Source organism: Schistocerca gregaria, chromosome 2, assembly GCF_023897955.1.
Source record: "Schistocerca gregaria isolate iqSchGreg1 chromosome 2, iqSchGreg1.2, whole genome shotgun sequence".
NCBI classification, from domain to species: Eukaryota; Metazoa; Arthropoda; class Insecta; order Orthoptera; family Acrididae; genus Schistocerca; species Schistocerca gregaria.
The window spans coordinates 402,722,851-402,735,140 of NC_064921.1; the positions used below are offsets into that span (position 1 = coordinate 402,722,851).

At 38.1% G+C, this 12,290-nt stretch overlaps 1 protein-coding gene across 4 annotated transcripts in view; it reads left to right on the forward strand.

Moving 5' to 3' along the window:
- Nucleotides 1–496: 496 nt before the first annotated feature.
- LOC126322600 (GTPase-activating protein skywalker) overlaps nucleotides 497–12,290 on the forward strand; it is a 285,752-nt gene continuing 273,958 nt past the window's right edge. For 2 of the 4 annotated variants that reach the window (XM_049994473.1, XM_049994505.1), the window contains exon 1: nucleotides 538–762. The gene's annotated coding sequence lies outside the window, so the exon portion shown is untranslated. Of the gene's footprint in view, nucleotides 763–12,290 lie in introns of all 4 variants that reach the window. The other 2 variants (XM_049994506.1, XM_049994490.1) reach the window with 2 other exon arrangements.

Genomic DNA, 12,290 nt, shown 5'->3' on the forward strand with positions numbered 1-12,290 from the left:
GAGAAGCAACATACCATTAATTAATTCTATCGCCTTACTTAAATTAATTTATATCGCCTTTTATATCAGGCTAATGACATAACTGGAGTCTGCATTGTATAGCAATTTTGTCGGAAGTGTGTATCTTTACTTAAGTTCTCTATTTACTACTGCTGCGAGCTATTCAGTTGACATACATTATCCAACTGTCTATTTTTTTTTAACGCTACCTGCGCTTTTCTAATGAGGCTGATTTCTTATGAACACTTCTCTAGCCCATATTATTATCTTCAAATCGAATTAATTTTCTTCCTTTCGGTGTTCGTCTTCCACATTGAATTGCCACACGTTTGATTTTGGAATTATTTAAAATATGAAACAGTATGAGCAACTCTTCATAGTTTTTAGTGGTAGCAATAATTTCAGGAATACGTGTTGAAACGCACGGAGCAGCAAACTCCGTCTATTCCAAACTGCCGCCAGTTTTAGTTCTACACGGTCACCGCTACGAACGCTGCAGTCGCTCCAAAGATCTTACATTCAAGAATAGCGATTTTTTACGGGAGAATCTCGCGTTTGTTCTCATCTGCGGGATAGGCTGCGTAAACAAATGCGGCTAGTCATGTATAAGCTCGTGATCTCGGAAGGGTAATGGCGATTGTTGACTTCGTTTCAGTGAATTGTTGCAATTTAATTATTCTTTCTGACTGTAGTGCTGCCTTAGTTGATTAAGAAGTGACAGCTAGTTTTGTGTCACGGACTGTTATACTCGTGAAGAAAAAAGTAAGTGCATTTTTTAACTTTTTAGCGTAGTGTAGCTCATACGCATAGAAAGCGTAATGTGCCTCCTTTAAAAAGGGCAATGAGTTACTGGAAACGGACTAAAAACGCGGTCGATTAATAGTTAGGCTGTAGAAAGTAGACTTGCAGAAAAGTAAAAGTATCTGCGCAAAACTGCTTGTAATAGTTTAGAGCACTTTTTATTGTGTATTTTACTATCGCAGACATTTCTCACTGTCCCGAAATTTCTCGTTTGAATTTAAATTTACGCTCGTGCCATACACATAGTAGGCGTTGTCGGCTGCGGTACTGTCGCAGCAGCGTAAGTTTAGTTATGCATTCGAACTTTTATCTACGATAGAAGCTGGCCACTACAAGTGTTCAACCGTATTTCCTTAGATTCCTTGGTGGACTTCCAACATGTTCAGATGTATTATGTAAACAAACAAAAAAGAAACTTGCAGCCCGATTTGAAAATTGCATATTGTACATACTTTCCGTACGCTATAGAATTATTCCTTTTAGTCAGATTTTTTCCTCCGACTCCTGTGTAAAACTTTGTGTAACTGTATGCTGAGGAGATGGTTTCTGTGCATGTTATAATTTTTGTGCGTTAATCTTGCTCAGATGATTTCGTCGTGTTACAATACTCTTACCGTTTATTCTAATGTCTTCATGGGAAATCTATATTGCAAGCGCCCATGTGGAAATTAAATTTTATTTGCACGAAAACAGTTTATTCAAAATATAGTTCTGTATCCATTTCAAGTAAACAACAGATTATTCTTTTTTTCTGGAGTTCGTTTACGCCCAAGGGCAGCATGATCCATTTCTGTTGTCTGTGTGAAACTACGTTCCTAGTTCCTTCACACTGTTTTGCTGTCTTGATAGCATTAGTATTTAATGGTAGTAAACTCTGAGGTTCATGCAGACCATGACATCATTGCTGTATAAATTTGGGACAGAAACCATCTACAGTTTTGTAGGTACTTGTTCGTCTACTTCATTAGTATATAAAAACAAATCACTCACTCTATTTCACAGATGTGCACAGCATTGAACATTTTGAGCATGGTGTATGTGAAGTCAGCATACACAAATACGGGCTTCAATATATATCAGACAACACATTGTGCTCCTACTGTAATCTTTTGTGTGCAACCTATAATGGCAAAATTTTAAAAGTATTGTGCCTAATTTGTTCTTTTATATACCTTGTCATACATGTGTAACTGGTTTTTTTTTTTGTGTTTGCTGCATTTGAAGAGTCCTCATATTTTCTGGTCCCCCACATCTGACCTCATCTTACAGTAATGTCTCAAATTACATGTTTGATACCCCAATGGACACAAGATGGAATTAATTGCAGTGATACTGTTTACCTTTGAAGAGAGTCAGAACACGCATTGTGATGGTCTTATTTGTGCATACTTTGTATGTGGTTACGTCTGTTGGCAGTCCTATGAGTTGTACTTCTGCATTCGAAAATAACACATTTTTACCAAAAAATTTGAAGATTGTTTCTTCAAATACTCTTATAACTAATTTTTGTTCTATAATAATTGATGTAAATACTACTTTTCAGATGAACCAACAACTAAATGAATAAATTACATTCATGTTGGTGAAAGAACATTGTCAACATCCCATACTGCTGACGCACATTTGAAGCCAGTGCACACTTAAACTGTTGTTGCTTTGCTCAAATGATGGTTAAGGCATCCACATATCACATTTAAGGGGGTAGGATGTCAAACAGGCCAATTTGGAGCAGGAGAGGCACCACAGGACATTTTAATTTCCACTGTCTATACTTCTACAAATAAATTCATAAAACATTAACAGCATGACCAGGAAGGATTCAGGACTCCTACTCATAGCAGTGGAAGCTGAAAAACATAACAAAACACATTTTTCTTAAAATATGTTAATTTCATCATTTTTTCACTTAACTACTGGCTGCATTTGTTCCTATAGGTACACTTTTATTCCTAAGTAAGAGAGATTCTTTGATGTCTTTTGCTCGGCATACAAACCATAGTTACAGGTGTATGAATTTAATGTGTTTAATTTATGAAAAAATAAATGAACTGTTACATTTTAAACTACGTGTTTCGAAAAAAATCAAGTTGTTCAGTTAGTTAATTATCTCAATTTTTTCCACAGTTTTATAATAGATTTGAAAAATTCTAGAGTGTCATACACTTGTAACTACTGTTTGTATGCTATGAAAAATTCACCAAAGAATATCTCTTACTTAGGAATAAAAGTGTACCTATAGCAACAAATGCAGCCAGTAATAAGTGAAAAAATGATGAAATTTCACATGTAAAAAATAAAGGTATTTTGCTATGTTTTTGAACTTTCACTGTGATGAGTGGAGTCCTCAATCCTTCCTGGTCATGGTGACAAAGTTTTATGACTTTATTTGTGAAAGTATAGACAGTAGAAATTAAAATGTCCTGTGGTGACTCTTCTGCTCCAAGTCGGCCCATCTGACGCCCTACCTCCCTTAAATGATGTACACTTTATACAGTCGCCGTACATTTTCAGATGTGCCACACTTATCTTCAAAGATACGTCGAAGGAAATTTCTTTTAAGGCTGTCCTATTTGGATGGTATGCAAGTGAATAGTTTTAAGATTGTGAATAATTTTCTTCAAATTGCACTTTCTTTTATACAATAGCTATGTTACTTCTATGATGCTTCTTGCTCTGTTAGGGCTAGTTGCTAATAGCTCCTTTATCCAGTACATATACGAAACTGGCATCTCTGGAAAGTATTATGTCTGGAATTTTGATAAATTTTCCTATTCTGTGGTTGCAATATTTTCTATCATTCAGTGAATTTGGTAGATATGGCCAGCTTACTGTAAAAATGCATTAACTCAATATTTATTTATAACTGCTGTCTTATCTGCCCTTTTCTGACATCACAAAGACTGTAAGAAATAAGGCAGTAATTTTAATTGTGCTCTACATAGTATCTGCATGTAATGGAATAATCATACTTTTTTTGTTGAACACATTAAACAAGTGAACTAACAATAACTTCCAACCCAGAGTGGTAGTCATGCATGTGCTGACAGATTACTGCAAGTATTTCTTTACTTGTTTTTTCCTACTTCTACTGAGCTCTTTCACAATTTCAGTGATTCCTCTTTGCTTTATTTATTTATTTTTAATTTTGCACTTACATGGACCACATAAATATCTCATAATCATCTATTAGCATTAGGTAAGCCGAAATTAATTGTTACTGAAATTTCTAACCTCTGACCATCGCATTCCAGTCCCTCCCCCCCTCCCCCTTTTCTTTCATCTCATCCTAAGTGTCATAGAAAACTGTGTTCCTTACATAAAGTTATACATTACACCAAGAATACAGTTTCTGAAGAACTTGCACTAATTCTTTTTGAAAAGGGTACATATTTGGTGTATGTGATATTCTTACGTTTTATCCAGACAGGTATTGATATATCCAGATTAGAACTGCAATACTTCTTAAGTAATAAAGTGGCATTGACTTAATTTTGTGTTCTTATAAATGAAATCACTGATAATGCAAAGGACTAATTGCTACCTATATCACTGGATGATGCATCCTTGTTCCTCTGCAGAAAGCCATTGTGTAAGGTGACTCAGAGTTTGAACATGGAGCAAGAGTGTTCTCAGGCCATCCAGATATATATTACCTCTGTTGTCCTGTGATCCATTGAAACAAATTCGTGGTTGTTTGCTGTTAAAAGTGTGGACCATTTCAATTCCCAATGATAATCGAACCTCTCTTCGTGCTTCTAAGAAGTAGTAAAATTGTTGCCGATAGGGTATGAAAAGATACTCTTCCCTCATTCTGTTGAAAACTTCATGTGCAGTGTACACAACCATAAATTCTCGGACAGTGGGGGATGCATAAAGTACACTGGGGGAGTACAACAAATACTATTGCTCAAAAAGCTCCTGCAAATTATTAGTGCACAGTGGTATGAGGTGTGTCCATCCTTCACCCTTATGACAGCTTAAACTCTGCTGGGGACACTTTCAATGAGGTGTCTAAACGTCTATTGAGGAATGGCAGCCACACTTCTTCAACAACTGAATCCAGAAAAGATAGTGATGTAGACTGAAATTTCCCAGGACACTTGGATCTACTAAGGAGACTGCTTACGCTACGCTTGTCCGTCCTCTTTTAAAATACTGCTGCACATTGTGGGGTACTTGCCAGGTAGGACTGACGGAGTACATCGAAAAAGTTCAAAGAAGGGCAGCACATTGTATATTATCGCAAAATATGGGAGAGAGTGTCACAGAAATGATATAGGATTTGGGCTGAACATCATTAAAAGATAGGTGTTTTTCAATCCGACAGAATCTTCTCACGAAATTCCAATCAGCAACTTTCTCCTCCAAATGCGAATATATTCTGTTGACACTGACCTACATAGGGAGAAACAACCATCATGATAAAATAAGGGAAATTAGAGCTTGTATGGAAAGATATAGGTGTTTGTTCTTTCCATGCACCATACGAGATTGGAATAGTAAAGAATTGTGATAGTGGTTCGATGTACCCTCTGCCAGGCACTTAAATGTGATTTGCGGAGTATCCTTGTGGATGTAGATGTAGACATAAGGAGAAAAATCAACATTCCAACTTATCCCAAGGAAGTTCCATGGGGATCAGGAATGTTGTTTCCACATTGCCTCACTGATGCTGCTTCATGACAGGGTGCACTGCTGGCCTGATACAATCCATCGTTTTCTCTGAAATGTTCCTCTAAGGTAGGCAGTACACAACGGTGTAAAATGTATTCATAACCTGCTAGATTTAACGTCTCCTTAAGCGCAGTAAGGGGACCATATACTAATTATGATAAACATACCTATACTGTAACACCACTTTCTCTGTTTTTTGCTGCGGAGCATACACATGGTGACAAATAACATTTTCTAGACATTTGCCTAACCCCAACTCTTTCGTCAGATTTCCACAGAAAAATTTTCTCTCGTCACTCATTTCTAGGCATCTACTGTCCAGTGGCATCACTCACGTCAAGTATTGCTTAGAATTGAGTATAAGTATGAGTGGCTTATTAGGAGTTGTGTGATGATTGCACCCCATTGTTTTAACTATGCTCAGTTATTGTGCTAACTGCACAGCTGATGGCACTTTGAAGCTCACAAGTAATACCTTCCACTGAATGCATGCCATTTTTTACGGCTACCCTGTGCAGTGCTCTGTGGTACCTGTCAGTCAGTATGTGAGGTCTGTCTTGTCTTGGTTTTGCTGTTGTTGTTCCTTCACATTTGCCCATCACAATCACATCACCAGCATTCAACTTGATCAGCTTTAGAAGGGTTGAAATGTTGTTACACTGGTGATGTTCAATGACTAGATATAGGTATGTCCAGATACTTTTGACCATATAGTGTATGTCCACATGGAGAGGTATCTGCTAAATTAGTTTGAGTATAGTTTAATATTAAATTGTTTGGTTAGAGTTCAACATTCAAATTGCTGTCAGCAACATGAACTGCTGCTTAATTGTATACTAGATTGTGTACATTGTGTTATATGCATTACATCTTGCAGTGAAAGAAGGGGGACGATGATTATCATAAAAAGATATGAGAGTTGTATGAGAGTTTTGCATATGTGGAGTATGTAAAGTTGTATGGCACAAGTGACTGGGTTACCCCAATTGGCAAGTTCAGCCACCTGAGTTGGAAAATACGTTGCTATTAATTTAAAGGATTTCATTTAAGAACAGCCTTTTCTCGTTCATTATTAACTTTATGCAGATGGATTGCAAACAAGTCTTTCTAATCATGATGCAGATTTGTTGACTGTGGTCTCATAATAGGTGGAGATTTCTATCACAAAACTCAATACTGAGATTGTGAGTATATTCTCTGATACTTTGTGGACTGTGTTGTTGAATCATTGCACAAACAATTGAAATCATTTAAATTAATTTAATTAAATCTTGTAAGGCATACTGAGGCTTATTGAAATAATTTTAATAAAGGAGATCACTTACAAAACATTTTGAGCAATTCTTCAGTATAGCCTTCTGAATCTAGACCCCGAACTCATATACCATACAAAAGTACACTCGCCGCCATGACAGTGGGTTCTTTGATTTGCCCCAGAAGGAGACGAACTGGAACTTTAACATATAAAACATTAGTTAACTTTTATTAAATATAGATAGGAAGATTTATTTAACTTTGTATAATCCCTTTCCACAGGAATGCTCTGAGTATTTACAACAGTCACTAAATAGTCAGGTAATGTCTCCTACAAATAATTTACAGAGCTCTTCACTTTAAGGATTATTGATATGATGTTCACATTAATGTTCTGGATAAGGCTTTTAATACATCGGTGGTCTATCTAAGAAGGTGCAGTTATCTTGATCGTTGACTGCAAACTGGGCCAAGTATTCCTCTGCTCAGCTGTAAGTAGACCATAATTGTGGTGGTGTGGTGAAGCTGTAGAAGGCGTGCCTTCACTGGTGTTGCAAATTTGTCAGTGACTGCACTATTCTTTGGTTTCATTGTGAGGTGCGAACCCACTCCTTAGATGACACCTCACCGAGATGGATCAGTGAGTGGCATAGAGAATATTTAAGGGAGAGTTGTGTGATCTGTCATAGGTTATTTTTGTTTTCGGAAGAGCATCGCAGAAATGTTCAATGTATTCCAGTGGCAGGCTTTACAAGAAAGAAAGACATTGTGCATCCTGGAAAATATTATTAAAAATCAAAGATCCCACATTCCAGTACAAATGGAGAAGCTTTTTACTTACTCAGAGATAAGGGCCAACATCCCAGCCAACTGTCATGTCAGCAAAATTAATGACTTCTCACTTATTCTGAGGAACTGATTATATTTCCTCTAATGTCCTATTTATGAATGTGGTAAGATGGGACAGTTTTTGTGGGAATTGGGGGGGGGGGGGGGGAGATGTTTGAGTCACACTCTACCAGGACAGATACAACAGTTTTCTACGTCAGTTACTTGCTTATTTTGCCACTACATGTTATGTCTTTGGGTTAATTTTGAAAAGGCGCTTTAGAAGTTCTAAATCAACAGTTTTTATCATCAGCAAAAGACACAAAATAACCTACACTGCCCTTGCCCTGCGATTGTGAAAAGACGTCTGTACTCTTCACAAAGACCAGGCATGTAAATCATCAATTCTCCACCTGAAGATGATAGTGTGAACCATCAAAACACACAGTGGCAGAAATAAACAAGTGACTGACACAGAAACTGTTTTATTTGCATTGATCAACAGTCACAGCCCTCACAGTGCCATCACTTACGGATGAAATATTCACACTCTACCAGGAGCCATCTGATGGTTTGCAGAGGGCAATTGTAAATGAATCCACCTGTACAATAAATTGTCAAAGTATGACTAAATAATACTATCAATTTTTTCATAGTGTAATGAGTTAACAATTCCTACGTGCCACCTTTTACACATTACAATAGTGGAAATTTTTCTGTGGAGTAAGAGTTGTCTAAAAAAAGTTTTATTGCAGCATTGTGCACACCTTTTTGTGCCAAAGATGGCCTTAATAAGAAGAAATGAATATAAACAGAAGATAAGTAAATGCATAGAAAGGGAGATGGATAAGATGAGGGAGCCGGAGTTGATGGACTTTTGACAGTGAGATCAGTGGATGCATATCCGTGTTGTCCATTTCCCGTAGAGGACAGCTGCTAGTTGACAGGATACAGAATCACGAAGCCCAGCAGACAGAATAGTTACTTAAGCCACATGGTAAATACCCCAACCACACCACTATTTCTCTGCAGTCTCTACAGCATTTTCTGGAAAATATGCCCACCTGAAAATGCTGAGAATTGCCACAACAGCTATGGAACTAAAGTCTATTATATACTCGAAGACCCTGGAGACCAGGCGATTGCTGCCATACTCTGTGTTGACTGGCAGGCAAAAAGTGCTGGAAACAGAATTGCAAAAATAAGAGATCTTGGCATTAAGAAATGGTACATGTGGTGGTGCTCAAGCACAGGAAGAGATGATATTAGTGATAAGACAACAGAACAGAAACAAGATGGGACATTCAGTTTGTAGACACAGAAGCAGCAGATTTCTTATACTAGACACAGAAGATGGGAGGTAGGATGAAGCATTCATTCAGCTTTCAGACAAAAAACATAGCCTGGCAGACACTGCAGTGTGTGTTATGACAGATCAATGACTGAGCTGTAGATGCAGAATGGACAGTGTGTCTGTAAACCATTTACCACAGTAAGCTGCCTGTAAACATGACACACTTCATCTAGTTACCAAGGACACAGGGACATTTACAGCAGCAGCAGTAGCCAGATCTCAGGCACTCTTCAGGCTCTCCACGTTTTGCTAAATGAAATCCCACTGCTCAATGAATTAAATTTCTCTCTCTCTCTCTCTCTCTCTCTCTCTCTCTCTCTCTCTCTCTCTCTCTGTGTGTGTGTGTGTGTGTGTGTGTGTGTGTGTGTGTGTGTGTGTGTGTGTGTGTGTGTGTGTGTTCAGGAAGTGCTAAACTAATTGATAATGGTACCCAATAATGGCATAAACAAAACCTCAAAACATGTAAAATAAACAAAAAGTCAGTTAAACTGTACTGTCATTTACGAGGAACCAGAGCAAATAGTCATCATTGTTTTATTGTGCTGTTATCTCAAAATCGCCCTTAAATTTAGATTTGTGTCCCTAAAATCATCCTAAATTATGTATAACTGTTAGTTAACTACGGTTAATAGTTTGTCATAGTCTTCGCCCTCATTCTTTTTGTACATGGCAGTAAAAGGGGAGAGAGTAAAAATGAGAGATGTTCAAAGCAACCTTATGATTTATTCATAGAATCTGTAAGTGTTGGGTGAGAATCCAATATTTTTTTGATCTATTATTGCTACCATTCTGTAAATGCAAGTGGCAACTCATTATGCATTTTAGTGTGTTCAAAAATTTGCCAATTTGAGGTGTTTTTCTGTACTCTCATTAGCAGATGTTTTGTGTACTGCAGTTGCTAATATCTTTCAGTATTTGAACAGGCCCTATCTAAAGCTGTGTTACATCTAAATGTATCAGGTAAAGTGAGGGAGATCTGATCTTCACTCATGATGAGTCAGCTGTTTATAGGAGTTTTAACAGGGGAAACAGTTTTGGTACAGGGGGACAAATTACACTGAAGTAAAACTGTAATAAGATTAAGTATTTATTGCTGGTAACCACTGAAGATTTTTTTAAGAAGTTATTACAATTGTGATGTAGGTAAACCTAAGCAAGTGCAACCAAGATTAAGCTATTCGCTCAAAATCAGAATCCTTACCTAAGTTATCACACTTATAATGAAGCACTTTCACTGTACTTCATATGCACATAACAGAAATTTGTTGAGACCATGTCAAATGCATAATGAATCATGCTAGCATTCAGAGTAGAGATTTCTCATATCTAGTCATACTTCTTGCCAATAACCTCAAAAACAGCATTGTTGTCAAAGTACCACATGTTACGGTGCATGTTGTTTTCCTCAATTTTCCTAGACACGACTGGTGCATATACATTACAGTTATCAGAGAACAGATATCCTTGACATGTGCTACGTCTGACAGACAGGGTGACATGAAACTGAGTTTTCTTATTGCCTCACAGTTGCCATCACTTCGGTTATGCCACCATCAGATCTGTGGGAAATATCAAGTTCAGCATTGCTCCTTTTTGTCACATGTTTGATTGTTGTGAAAAAGATATCACAGCTTTTCTAGATGATGGTGATGATGACTAACTACTGCATTAATTTTAAAAGTTGCACTGTTTTTTTTACTGAAAATGAAAGAAGGCAAAATAATGTTAAAGAGAGTGAGGAAGATTTTTTGTGATGGATTGTGACTTAACATCAAATTACATATGTAAAGGTTCAGAGTTCAACCCACTGTTGGTCGTAAGATTGTTCTTGTCATGTATCACTTCTTTCACTTAGTTTGTGTACATGAAAAATGCCAACTTGAACTGTGGTCAGATTACAAGTTAAATTCAGTGCTCCTGTGCAACTGCATGGGATAGTCAGTTCACAAGATGGAGGAAGAGGCACACCACATTAATAGAAGCAGGCTTAGTAAGCAACAGTGTTGCCCAAAATATCCTTCCTATTGGGAAGGCATATTTGCAAATACTGATGTACCATAAGAGACCGTAGGGTATTTTATTCAGTGTTTATGACTGAAAAGATAAACTGTAAATAATAGATGAAGCAATGAGGGCCATAGGAGAAGGTCGATTAACTACCCAGCAGGAGAAAGATTGCAATTGGAAATACACTTCAGTGACAAAAGTCATGGGATACCTCTTAATATCGTGTCAGTCCCCAGCAGAAATATTGAACCGTGCTGCCTCTATTGCTGTCCATAATTGCGAAAGTGTAGCTGGTGCAGAATTTTGTGCACGAACTAACCTATCGATTACGTCCTATAAAAGTTCGAAGGGATTCATGTTGGGCCATCTAGGTGGCCCAATCCATATACCTTGGGCTAAATCATTCGCCTGAACTGTCCAGAACCTTCTCCAAACCAATCGCGAACAATAGTGGCACGGTGACATGGCACATTGTCACCCATAGAAATTCCATCTTTGTTTGGGAACAATAATTCCGCGAATGGCTGCAGATGGCCTCCAAGTGGACGAACATATCAATTTCCAGTCTATGATAGGCTGAATTAGACCGCAGGACCCAGTTCATTCCATGTAAATACATCTCACGCCATTATGGAACCACCCCAAGCCTGCACATTGCCTTGTTGACAACTTGGGTCCATGGCGTCGGGTGGTTTGCGCCACGCAGAACCCAAACCATCAGCTCTTAATCACCTGAAACCGGGACTCATCTGGGAGAGACGCTGCAGGCAATGTCGTGCTATTAGCACAGGCACTTGGCGTCGGTCGTCTGCTGCCATATCCCTTTTAGGCCAAATTTCGCCGCACTGTCGTAACGGATACATTTGTTCTACGTTCCACATTGATTTCTGCAGGTATTTTATAGAGTGTTGATTGTCTTCTGTTAAGCAACGCCAACGCCGCTTATCTTTAGTCGTTAACTGAAACTCGTCGGCCAGTACGTTGTCCGTGGTGCGAGGTAACGTCTGAAATTTGGTATTTTCGGCACATGCTCTACACAGTGGTTCTCTAAATATTGAATTCCCTAACTATTTCAGAAATGGAATGCCTCGTGCGTATAATTGCAACTTCCATTCCGCGTTCTGAGTCTGTTAATCCCCGTCGTGCGATCATAATGCCGTCGGAAACCTTTTCACGTGAATTACCTGAGTACAAATCACAGCTCTGCCAGTCCACTGGCCTTTGGTAGCTTGTGTGCGCGATACTTCCGCCATCTGTATATCTGCATAATGCCATCCCATCACTTTCGTCATCTCACTGTATAATATAGCTTCCATTCAGGACAAAGAATTTCATAGTAATCGTGAACTGATGAGCAGATTTCATTGTGTAA